This window comes from Rhineura floridana, chromosome 3 (genome assembly GCF_030035675.1).
Source record: "Rhineura floridana isolate rRhiFlo1 chromosome 3, rRhiFlo1.hap2, whole genome shotgun sequence".
Lineage (NCBI taxonomy): Eukaryota > Metazoa > Chordata > Lepidosauria > Squamata > Rhineuridae > Rhineura > Rhineura floridana.
In genome coordinates, this window is record NC_084482.1 from 85,611,719 (window position 1) to 85,624,340 (window position 12,622).

General features: G+C 39.7%; 1 protein-coding gene across 2 annotated transcripts in view; it reads right to left on the reverse strand.

Annotated features, from left to right (window-relative positions):
- The window catches only part of SLIT3 (slit guidance ligand 3), an 810,414-nt gene that overhangs the window by 752,093 nt on the left and 45,699 nt on the right, over positions 1 to 12,622 (reverse strand). The window lies entirely within an intron of this gene.

The following is a 12,622-nucleotide window of genomic DNA, read 5'->3' on the forward strand; positions in this document are numbered from 1 at the left end:
TCCCTGAAGGCCTCCTCCACACACCTCTCTGCCTCTCTCAGCTTTTCCAGGTCCGCCACCTTGGCCTCAAGGAAATGAAGTCGTTCCCGGAGAGCCAGGAGCTCATTGCACCGAGAGCACACCCACGACTTCTGTCCAACAGGCAGATAGTCGTACATGCTGCAGGCGGTGCAAAACACTGGAAAGCCCCCACACCCCTGCTGGCTTCTTACCTGTATAGTTTTGTTTAAGGTTTATTACGTCAATGGGTTGGAGACTGCGGTTTAGTTGAGGTCAGGGAACAGACGGGCACAGTGGGGGGCCCTGGCCTCCTCGCCCTGCTGCCGAACTTGCTCTGCTGCTTAACTCGCCTTGACGCTTTGTCAGCTGGGGCCTTGACGCTTTGTCAGCTGGGGCTCCCTCTAGCTCGTGCTGTTTTGTTTTAATGTATTTTAAGATCTGTTTTTATGATGTTTTAAAGCATTTTAAGCACTTTGTTTGACGCCCAGGGCTCCTGCTGAGAGGAAGGGCAAGACACAAATTAAATTAATAATAATAATATTGTAAGCATGATTGCACACTGAACTCAATAAACATGCAAATGATCACACCTACCCTCCTCCTCCCCCTCCTGCCTGCTTCCATTCCTCTCCTCCCTTCCCCATCCCCTGTGGTCAATTTCACCTATCCTAAACATGAGTGCAGGGGTGTAAATCCCACTGAACTCAATAAGCATGCAAATGATAAATCCATTCTCAGCAAACAGGATCCCATTTCTTACTCCCCCTCCAGACTAAAAAGCAGGGAAATTCAGTAACAGGCAAAAAGCCTTGCAGTTTAAGAATGTACCTATAGCCATTTCTATTAAACTTTTAAAAAGTAGAGAAATTGGGCAGCTACAGTGAATGTTAGCTTATAGTTATCAAATTCTTCCAAGCTACACAGGAAGTGGATTGGACTGTGAAGACCAACACAAATTGTGTTTGCATTTTGACAAATTTGTCAGGAAGTACAATATCTCAGAGAGGAGGTCAGGTTTCCTGCTCCCCTGGTGCATTCACTATAGCTGCCCAATTTCTCTGCTTTTTAAAGTTTGATAGAAATATCTGTTGGCTATAGGTACGTTCTTAAACCGCAAGGTTTTTTGCCTATTAGTGAATACTTTTTAGGTTTATACCACAAAGTTGTTTTTACCTTCAACTGCAGGACAGATGTTCACTTAAAACAATAATAAAGTGGCCAGCCTGCTAATTATGCCCAGTGATTATTTTACATCTTCCATGTATTTGATTAGCTGGGTTGTTAACAGTATAATAAAACTTTTCCAGTTTTCTTATACAATATATGGACATACATATACAGTATATATATGTATGAGAGGGAGAGGGAGATTAGTGTATGACTAATAAAGTAAATGCCCTCAACGTTACTGCCACCAAGGACAAGGTGTTCAGTATTGAACACTCTTTTTATAACACAAATAATTTCAGTTACCTGATTAAACCTTTGCCCTCGTCAAGGCCGAAAATGATTAGAAAATACAAACAAATCCTACAAATATGGACTCAGATTTAATATGAGGAAGGGCTGTAGCTCAGTGGTAGAGCATCTGCTTTGCATGCAGAAGATCCCAGGATATGGATATCCTGCCAGCCCTGCTTGGATATGGGTATCTTTGCAGAGAATCCCTAGTCAAGCTTTACCAACAGCACAATCCAAACCATATCTACTCAGAGGTAGGTCCTGTTGAGTTCTATGGGGTTTAGTCCCTTAGTAAGTGTGCTTAGAATTGCAGCCTTCAGGGGCATCCATCTTTACTCCTGAGTGCTTCCATCTAACATCTACACAACACTAGGCTCCTTTCTTCCTACAGTGGCCTTCTGGTGACTGGCCTGAACTGAGGGCACTGAAACCCTTCTTGCCACAAGCAAGTACCCTAGATTAAATGTTCCCTATCCAGGCTCCCTAAGCCGGTGAGAAGGAATGATCTGATCAATTCAGTTGGATCTGGGAACACCCTCATTTAGCTAAGATTTCTATCTTAATTTCAAATCAGACTCTTTTTTGTTGGAATGGTATACTCCAAGAAACTGTGGTTGATACTTAATGTATCATCCTTAATGACATCACCAGGGCCTACTCTGAAAGCTCAGGATTTGGGATGCTTCTGACCTGGCAACCCTATGTAGAATTCAGAAAGGCATTGTTGATAGTTGATGGCATATATCACATTGGAAGATCAGTAGGGGAATGAATCCCTGATTATTACGTCTGTAACCGTGCTTGTAGCCAGAAAAAACATGGAGAAGAATTGGCATCTGAGTCTGCCACAGAGCCTGTTTTTCATGTCTATATGAACTCTATAAAAGAGATGCCAGATTCATTCACAGAGGAACCATATGATGAAGAACCAGAAATTCTAGAATGTGAGGTGAAAGCTGCTCTTAAAATTCTTGGAAGAAACAAAGCACCAGGAACAGATGGCATACCAATAGAGTTGCTACAAGCTACAGAAACTGAATCCGTCCAAATTTTGACAAAAATTTGTCAAGAAATATGGAAAACTAAACAATGGCCCACAGACTGGAAGCATTCAATATACATCCCAATTCCAAAGAAAGGGGTTCCCAAGGAATGCAGTAATTATCAAACAATTGCCTTAATATCCCATGCAAGTAAACAAATGCTCAAGATTCTACAACAAAGGCTCTTACCATATATGGAGCAAGAAATGCCAGGCGTCCAAGCTGGATTTAGAAAGGGAAGAGGCACCAGAGATATTGCAAGCATACATTGGATAACAGAACAGACCACGGAATTTCAGAAGAAAATCACCCTGTGCTTTATAAATTACAGCAAAGCCTTTGACTGTGTAGATCATGAAAAGCTATGGAATGCTTTAAAAGAAATGGGGGTGTCACAGCATCTGATTGTCCTGATGCGCAACCTATACTCTGCACAAGAGGCTACTGTAAGGACAGAATATGGAGAAACCGATTGGTTCCCCATCGGAAAGGGTGTGAGACAGGGGTGTATTTTATCACCCTATTTGTTTAATCTATACACAGAACATATCATACAGAAAGCGGGATTGGACCAAGATGAAGGAGGTGTGAAAATTGGAGAGAAAAAACAATAGGTTAAGGTATGCAGACGATACCATACTACTAGCAGAAACCAGTAATGATTTGAAATGAATGCTGATGAAAGTTAAAGAGGAAAGCACAAAAGCAGGACTACAGCTGAACGTCAAGAAGACTAAAGTAATAACAACATAAGATATATGTAACTTTAAATTTGACAATGAGAATATTGAACTGGTCAAGGATTATCAATACCTCGGCACAGTCATTAACCCAAATGGAGACAATAGTCAAGAAATCAGAAGAAGGCTAGGACTGGGGAGGGCAGCTATGAGAGTACTAGAAAAGGTCCTCAAATGCAAAGATGTATCACTGAACACTAAAAACACTAAAATCAACTCATCTGAAATGTAGTGTTGGAGGAGAGCTTTGCACGTACCATGGACTGCAAAAAAGACAAATAATTGGGTATTAGAACGAATTAAACCAGAACTGTCACTAGAAGCTAACATGATGAAACTGAGGTTATCATACTTTGGACACATCATGAGAAGACATGATTCACTAGAAAAGACAATAATGCTGGGAAAAACAGAAGGGAGTAGAAAAAGAGGAAGGCCAAACAAGAGATGGATTGATTCCATAAAGTAAGCTACACATCTGAACTTACAAGATCTGAACAGGGTGGTTCATTACAGATGCTCTTGGAGGTCATTGATTCATAGGGTCACCATAAGTCGAAATTGACATGAAAGCACATAACAACAAAGCTTGTTTTGCTGTTGTTGCTGGTGAGTAGCTATTTCAGGTTGGCATGTTTACATCTGCAAAAATGTATAGGACTACTACCTATACATTATGTTAGTTAACAAATTTACTGTTATAGGATTGGGGGACAGGTTTGGATGATGTCTGTGGGTACAGGCTTGGAGAGTACCCACAGATATTATCCAAATCAACCCCTGAATCCTACAACACTATGTTTGTTAGTTTATTCTGTAGTAGAGAAACCTGGTGAACTGGTCAAGCCAGTTTCTTTGTTAAGTTGATGGACCTGATTTACATGTCTGAAGACTTGGTGGAATGCAGATCTGTTCCCATACGAATGAGGGAGCCCCCCCATCTTATGGGGGGGAAGAGGTAGGGTGTTTTTTTACTCTGATGTGGAGCTGGAAGCTGGAAAGACACAGACAGGATTGACTGGTCTGTGTACTCAACCCCAAGCCATGTCTTTGGGGAGTCCCCTAGAAATCTAGTGGAGAAGCATGATCTGTTGGGGTGTTAATGCTGAAATCTACATCTTATACTTAGCTTGTATATATGTTAGGGATAGGATCAGTTCGTCAGTAGCAGTTTGAAAGCATTCTGTTGACATAATAGGCTGCTTTCAGTATGAGTTGTTCTTTTTCTGCCAGCCACTCTCTTACTGATCCTTTTTTCTCCCCCAAAATATTAATATTAATATCTATTTTCAAAGGAAATATTGACAAAATTATCATTCTTAATATCAATATTTCAGAGGTACATTTATTTTTTAAAAATCCATTTTTGAAAATCGCTGTGGAAAATCTCTACATAAAGTCCAATTTTCAACAATAGAGAATAAGTGAAATAATGAAAAAACAGTACCAAATCCTAATTGGGTGGAATTCTAGCACATCCCTAATATGTGTGTAAATAAACCATACATCATAAAGACACCATAGTCTCCAATGACCTTCATTCCAAGAAAACCAAACACTTAGTAAGCACTGGAAGCCCTGCAAGTCTCTCACTGCTCAGAGATTGGGGCGTGCGCAACAATGAATTAGTCTCACCTCTGGTGAGGAAACAAGTTTTTGTCTGAAGACTTTTTGGGAAATTGGGTTATAAGATCTACCTTACTTGGGATTTTTCCTGTCCCAACAAGAATGAGAAACAAAGTAGTTACAATTGTACCTGAAGGTGTGTCCCTGCTATGTTAACAACAGAGTGGAAAATATGCTTAAGAAATGGTGACACTGCTAAACTTTCATTAAGCTCTCTTTAAATAATGTTTTAAAGGATATTGCAGGCTCATTCCCACAAGCATATATTTGCACTGGTCACAGTATCCTAAATGATCTAGAGTAGGGCTAAGTAGTGAGGTAACCAAGTTTGCTGATAATACCAAATTGTTCAGGATAGTTAAACAAAATAAAAATAAAAATGTGAAGAGCTCCATAAAGACCTCTCTAAACGATGTGAATAGTTTAAGCAAGGAACATACTGAAACATACTACATCTATTGTTTCAGCAGCATTATTTCTATGCTGTGGTCTCTTCATTCACAACTGTAATCCTTGCTGTGGAAGCACAGGAATTGTAGATTTAAACACTATGGTCTATTTAAACATGACCCTTGTTTTTCCTTGAGTTCTTATGGGTCAGTGATCTACTATGCAAATGTTTTTGATGAAATCAGGATAGCTTATTATTCTATTAGCTAAAATAAGCTTCTGTGTCTTTCAGGCCTGTGCAGATGCACCCATGCAGACCAAAATAATTTCTCAGAATATATGTCTTGTGGTCTTTCTAGCTGCCTTTTTGCTGAGTTTGGCTTCCTCCTGCGAAGGCCTGTTGACAGAACTGCTAATGGCTTCCTCTGCAGAAGAGGTGCCAAATTTTTAAGTGTTTACTAATGAGAGTGGGCTTTGCTCCTTCCTAAAGAAAGATCTAAAAAGTTCCATGTTGCAGAGTGTAGTTATCAGTTACTGAAGACAGACATGCGGTATCATGAATGGAATTTAGTATTACTGTTATGTTAATCATATTGGCACACCGATAATGATACAAGCAATACTGGTTAAGGAACTCATTCAAATTCAGATATCGCACAGCCCAACAAATATAAAGGGCAGAAAGATAAACTCTTAGAAGTTCCATTTCATCCCTATCTCAAGCTGTATACTTGTTCAATTCAATGTATTGCCTTGTTCATATTAATCAACCTAAAAGGCAACAACTGACACTGGTCAGGGGAACTCACTACCAACTGCTTAAAAGTGAACCAGATGACCTTGCCCCCCACCCCCAAAACTCTTGGTATCCCTTCTTTGTGTCTTCCATGCCTTATGTGATTTATTTCTTCCTGTGAATAGGAACACATTTTTATATTCAACCATTAACCACAAGTAGCACAAGAGACTCTAATTTAGTTAAGTCATCACTGTCCAACTTAGAATCACATTTCTTAAGGAAATGTTATGGTGTCTATTTATATCCTTAATATATTCTGACTCATTCCAATCCAGTTCAAGATTCCATGAGTCACTGATCTGGTTTGCATGTAATGCTAAGTGATGATTTATTTGGTCATCTGAACCTGGTCCAGTGGCTTAACCATGGTTCATTAATCACAAACAAACAATGCTCATAAACCATCGTTTGTCATTGGTTTATAAACCTTTGTTTATGTTAGCCCAGACTCATTCATAATCATAGCTTTTAGGTGGGACTGGCTCACAAACCACAGAGCTGCAAGTCAAGTGGGAGCCACGCCATGGCCATATTCCAGACATCCCCCAGTTGCTGATAAGTTTTAGGAGGGAACCTTCTTCTGTGGCTGAGGAGTCCAGTCAGTGATATCCTCATACATCCCCTCATCCTTGACAAACAGGCATTCACCTTGCAACCCTGGCTGATGGTTCCCTACAAGGGCCCATGTCCTGGCATCAACACAACTACTACCATAGTAGAAGGGGTTCCCATGGGAAATATCATTTGACCAACTAAAAGCAAAGTGGAGATCCTTCTACATCTTGCTGGGTGTTGAGGAGAATATGGTGGCCAAAGTGATTGTGACTTGCTGTATCTTGCACAATATCTGTGAGGATATTCTGGAGAGCACACAGCCCTTCCCAGCTGAGGTGATGAGTCTGATGAGTCTGAGGATGGAGAGCAGAATGCCAATCCTGTTCCATTCAGTAACTGGTAAGGACATGTTGGGCATCAGCACGCCAGGGCAATCTGCAGTATGATAACACAGTTCACATGGGATCACTACTCCCACTTTCTCCAAGGTGCAAGCTACTACTGCCTTGCAACTAGCACCTGTGTTTCACTCCTCAGTCTGATGTCAGTTGTGCCAAATCAGCTCTGCTTTTATATAATCGTTCGCATGAATTGCTGATTATTTCCACCTGCTAATATCTTTCATTTATAATTAATAAAGTTTGAGCATTGATCAAAATGTTTATCTGTATTGGCTGGCTGGATTCAGAAGAGGGGGAGAAGTGGGTCCACTAAAGAAGCTGTTTTTTCCTTACATTAACTTAGCTGAGTTCAGGTGGTGCTTTTCAGCAGGCTATTCCCAAGGTGAGATGGGCATAATTCACGGGGACAGTTAAAAAGGCTTATCTGATTTCTCTCTTGTCTTGGGATGGGTCTTCTTCTGTCCTCAACAGAACTACATCAGGATATAAGGTACTTCACATTTAGGAGCAAAGCAGCAATTTCAACAGTGCAGTGTGTACATCTGGAGTGAATGTTTCTGCACTGTTTCTATCCCATTCCTTTTCTCCACATGTTCAGCCCAATAATTCACTTCACCTGTTAAAAGGGGATATGGGAAGGGTTTTGGGAAATGTAGGCTTGAACAATGTGAGTAAAAACAGTATTGCACTGGGGGAGGGGGAGGGGGATGACAGCAACGATTGCCACTTCAGGTAATCTGTTTGGGAACTTCAGTGTAGCGCAAGGAAGGGGTTAACGGTCTTCTTGACTGGAGACAGCACCTCACATTCTTTTAATGGGGAAAGGAAGGGAATCTGAAATGGCACTGGTGTTGCTGCTGGCAGTGCCCAAGGAGCTCCAGAGTGGTTTCCCCACCCCATTTGTTCAGTCACTGGTAAGGAGACTGATGATGCAGTGAGCAGTTCCAGGATGCCAAGAAGGGATTCAAGATATCAGAGAGAAGGTGCAGAGAAGGTGGCAGAGAGACAAGTCTAACTGTGATGTAACAAGAGATGTCTTGCTTGGTTATCTGTGAGATGGCTTGAGCTTTAACGATGGTTTATTAACTAAACCATGGCCAGTACAAATCATAACTTGGTGTTATATGCATACTAGGCCACTAAATAACCAGAGATGCATGTGTTGTGCAGGTTGTTGTGGACAAAACTTAAGAAAATGCTGCAGTAGCTATCAACAGTGCTGCTCTAGCAATAAGTCCCTTATTCTTATGCACTGGACTATTTACCAGTATGCTAATCTTATAAGGAGGTCTGTTACGCACATCATAGGAAGCAGGCCTTCAGTGTAGTGGTGCCTACCCTTTCAAATTCCCTCCCCTTAAATATTAGACAGGCGCCATCTCTGTTATCTTTTCGGCACCTACTGAAGACCTTCCTCTTTCAACCTTATCCAAGTTTCCATGTATTTTGGAATTGCTTTTTTAAGATGTTTCTCCTCTTGGGAGAAGGGCAGGATAGAAGTTTGTTTATTATTATTATTATTATTATTATTATTATTATTATTATTATTATTATTATTATTATTATTATTATTATTATTAATAATAATAATAATAATAATAATAGGATTTTAATATTTTAAATGCTGTCTGGCAACTCTCCTAAGTTAAAGTTTTATACACTGCATGGTTCTAAGGCTGGGGTAGGCCCTTTATGCACAAAGAGAGAGATGGAGAGGCACAGAGAAACAGAAGGAAGAACAATTATACTGTGTTGCAGATTCTGCGCACTTTTTGCTCTGGCCATCATTAGATGCAATCTCTGATAGACTTTTCCTGCAGGAAAAAGGTTCCCCACTGCTGCTCTAAGGGTACATTAAGAAGTTAATCTAGGTTGCTCCTGTATAATTCAAGATTTGTTCCAGTGTAATGGATCATAGGAAATTACCTCATACCAAGTCAGACTACTGGACTGTCTTGCTCAGTACTGTCTACACTATATGGCAGTAGCTTTCCAGAGTTTCAAACCAACCTGGAGATGCCAGCAATTAATTTATTTATGCTAGACTAGCAGTGACTTTTACCCGGTGTTGCTTGGGAATTCTAAGAGAGAGAATGAAATCAGTGTTTTTAAATCAGTACAGTAATATCTCAGTTAACAAATCCTCCAGAAAAGACGCTCCTTTTAACAAAGTCTTTTTTGGAGGGGGGGGCGTGGGCAGCATACACTCTGACATAGAATATAGCTCCTTGCCTACTGGACTGCGGCTGCTTCAAGCAGCTCTCACACACATGGCTGGAATGGCACTTCTTGCCAGGTAGCACAGGAGCCTCCACATTAAATAGTGCTTTGGGTGCCCTGGAAGCACTGTTTACTGCAGATGCATCTGCCTGAATGTAAGGAAGGATGGCACAGAGACAGGCAGGTAGTGTAGTGGTGGTGACCGCCCCTTGCCAGCCTGCTCGAGTGTACGGAAAGAAGAACTGGAAAGCTTTAGATTGCTATAGCAAAATGCTACATAATAAAAGAAAAAAGGCAAAGCAGGAGTCTCTGGATACATTTTAGAAGAAACCTTCGAGTGGTCTGTTTGCAAGGCTTACCTGACCTGGTTGTTTCATTTCAGACATCCATATTGTTAGTTTTGAATAAAAAGTTTGCTGAAATATGTTGAACTGCTTTTCTTTTTTTGTGGTGTAGGAACCTATTCCTATTCTTTCCATATTATTCCTACTCCTGGTACAAAAGTTTCTGTTATTTATTTATTTATTTGTTAGATTTTTATACCGCCCCACTAGCATAGCTCTCTGGGCGGTGTACAACAAAGAAGTAATGCCCAGGAACACATGTACTTTGTTAACTGAGATATTACTATAATTTATACAACAGTGCAGTTTTTAAAGGTTCAGTCCACCATCTGGATTCAAAATGGTGTCCAACTGTATCTAAATAGACAAAAACCTGCTCCTTGATCTCAGGATCCATCATGCGTAAAAGGTATGTCCAAAATGCATAGTGAATAGACAAACTTTCCAAAATATATACTGTACTTATAACCTGCCCTTTGCTCTAAGGTCCCAGAATGAGAAATACACACACACACACTTTAAAACCATGCTAACAATATTTCAGCTAAAGTTACAGTACATGCAGTATAATATAATATCAATAAAAGTTACATGAGAGTGAAAACCAGATAAATCACATTCACAGATTGAACCTGGGACCTTCTGCATGTGTTCTACCTTTGAGCTATAGTCCCATTCCCTTCAAAGGGAATTGGTTTCCCCTTGTCCCCAAAATGATCTGAAAGCAAGATATAACAGGTTTCTAATTTACTATTCATGGATCCTTCTTGGAAATCCATGTGGAGTCCAGCCTTAACACTTCATTCTTATGCTTTAATAAGAATAATTCCAAAAGCACTCCCATAGAAGAAGCTAAAGCAGAACTAGTCTTTAGTTCACTGCATGTTACCCAAATTATCTTAATCCACTTACTTTTGGCCAGTATTGGCCACCAAAAGATGTAAACCTTAAAAGAGTGGTTATTTTCATGCATAAACCCAACATGACCTAGTGGAGATTAAAATGGAAAAGCTGAACAAATCTTTATTTACCTCAGTTCATCAATGTTTTAGGAACTAAACAAGAAACTATTAAATTTCATAACATTTCTTTTGAACAAGGAAAATATACTTTGATATAGCCAAAACTGATCCCCTCCCTCAACTGCTTCTCTCCTCTAAATATCACATAAAGATGAACCATCCATAACCAGTGTGGTCATCTGATCTCTGGCAATGGCTACTTCCTCACTGTGAGTAAAGCTCAAAATAATTTACTTGGAATATGTAAATCAGACTCTGTAACTAGATCTTCAATATACAGAAACAGCTTACGCTGGAGTAGAGTTTCTGGAGGGAACTTAGTTTCCAAGTATACAAACTATATCCCAGGGAATGAATTGAACACCCAAATCAATAACCTTACATTATGTACACTACATGGAGCCAATATACATTGCAAAGTTTTACATCTTATGATGGACTTTACTTTTAAACTAGCTCTTCTACCTTAATAAGAATCGTAAGTTCCCAATTATTCATATTTCTGCTGATGTGAAGATATACCATGCTGGATGCAACTGATTTCAGAGCAGCCAACACCATCCCTAACTGAACAGCAGTTTTCCCATAGTGAAACCCTTCCCAAGGACACATTGTTTTGCACTAAGTAATTAAAGCACCCTCAGTATTTTGCTGTCTATAAAAGTAAATCATTGCATTACAGTTTGAGAACTTATGTGCATCCAATCTTCAAAGCAATGTAACTTGAAAGCTGTCAACAAGTGTGTTTTTGGCCTGAATACAATCCATAGACCTTTTCATATACTGAAAATTTACATGCAGAAACCATAACAAATAATAAATTTCAAAGAAAAATGTCTATATTTTTAGTTTGTAGTTTTAGCTCTACTTTGATCTGTCGGCAACTGAAATACTATTTGGCATTAAGGTTTCATGCCTTTTGAATAACCACAAATGAAGCGTATTATTTCCAGTGATATTTTATTGCAATATTAATTTATTTGGCCAGAGAACATATATCTGCCATAACAGCTACTTAATAAAAAGAGCTAATAATATTTTTTCATCTCAGATCAAGATACAAGTGTAATTAAACATTTTCAACAGGAGTAAAAAGGAAAGTACATGAATAAACTCCAGTTTTAAAATGTAGCCTAATGTTCAATGCTAAACTCTGCCAACTGTATTAGTTAAAAGATATTGCCATTCAGTCTAGCACATTTTATGTCACACTTTCCACAACATGCGAGTACTTGCAGTGATGGACCATTTTTTCTTCAAGCTCATGTATACAACCATTTGAGCCTTTGGCAAGTGGGTCTTGTCAGCCGATGCTATCAAAGGTTGAGCTAGCTGTGGTTATTCACCATATGCTAAACTGAGCCTTGACTGCCTTTTAGTGTTCAGCTGTCAACTGTGCATTTTCAGTGATGGCAACTGAACACCAAAAACCAATCCAATATCAGATCAGATCAACATATGGCACCAATCTGCATACATGTGACTGGCTCATTTGTGACAGCATGGGCAGTCAGTATTTGCTGATGAAAAGCCACAGAGATGAAAGTTCAAATGAATGTATTAATGAGCTGATGGGGAAGAATCTGAACCACCACAGCCATTCCTATATTAGCAGGAAAGCATTGGTTAATTAAAAAAAAAGACACCCAAAACTTTCACAGGCTGTCAAGTAAAAAACCCACCACCTTAGGTTATGATTTTTTGTCACTATGCATGAATGAACCTCCCCCCAATGCTATCTTATGCTATAGTGTTAACTCATTTTGTTTTAAATTAAAGAAAAATATCAGGAGCAGTATGAAGTATCAGGCCAGTGGCCCATCTAGCATCCTGTTCTCACAGTGGCCAACAAATACAAGTTGCCCCTTCTCCAACATCTCCCTCTACCCTTTCTTCTTTCCATTCTGTCTCCCCTGACGAGCTGATTACCCTACAATTCTTGTCTAACCCCTCCACATGTGCACTTGATCTCATCCCTTCCCATTTCCTGGTTGCCATCTCCCCCACTACTACCTCTCCAC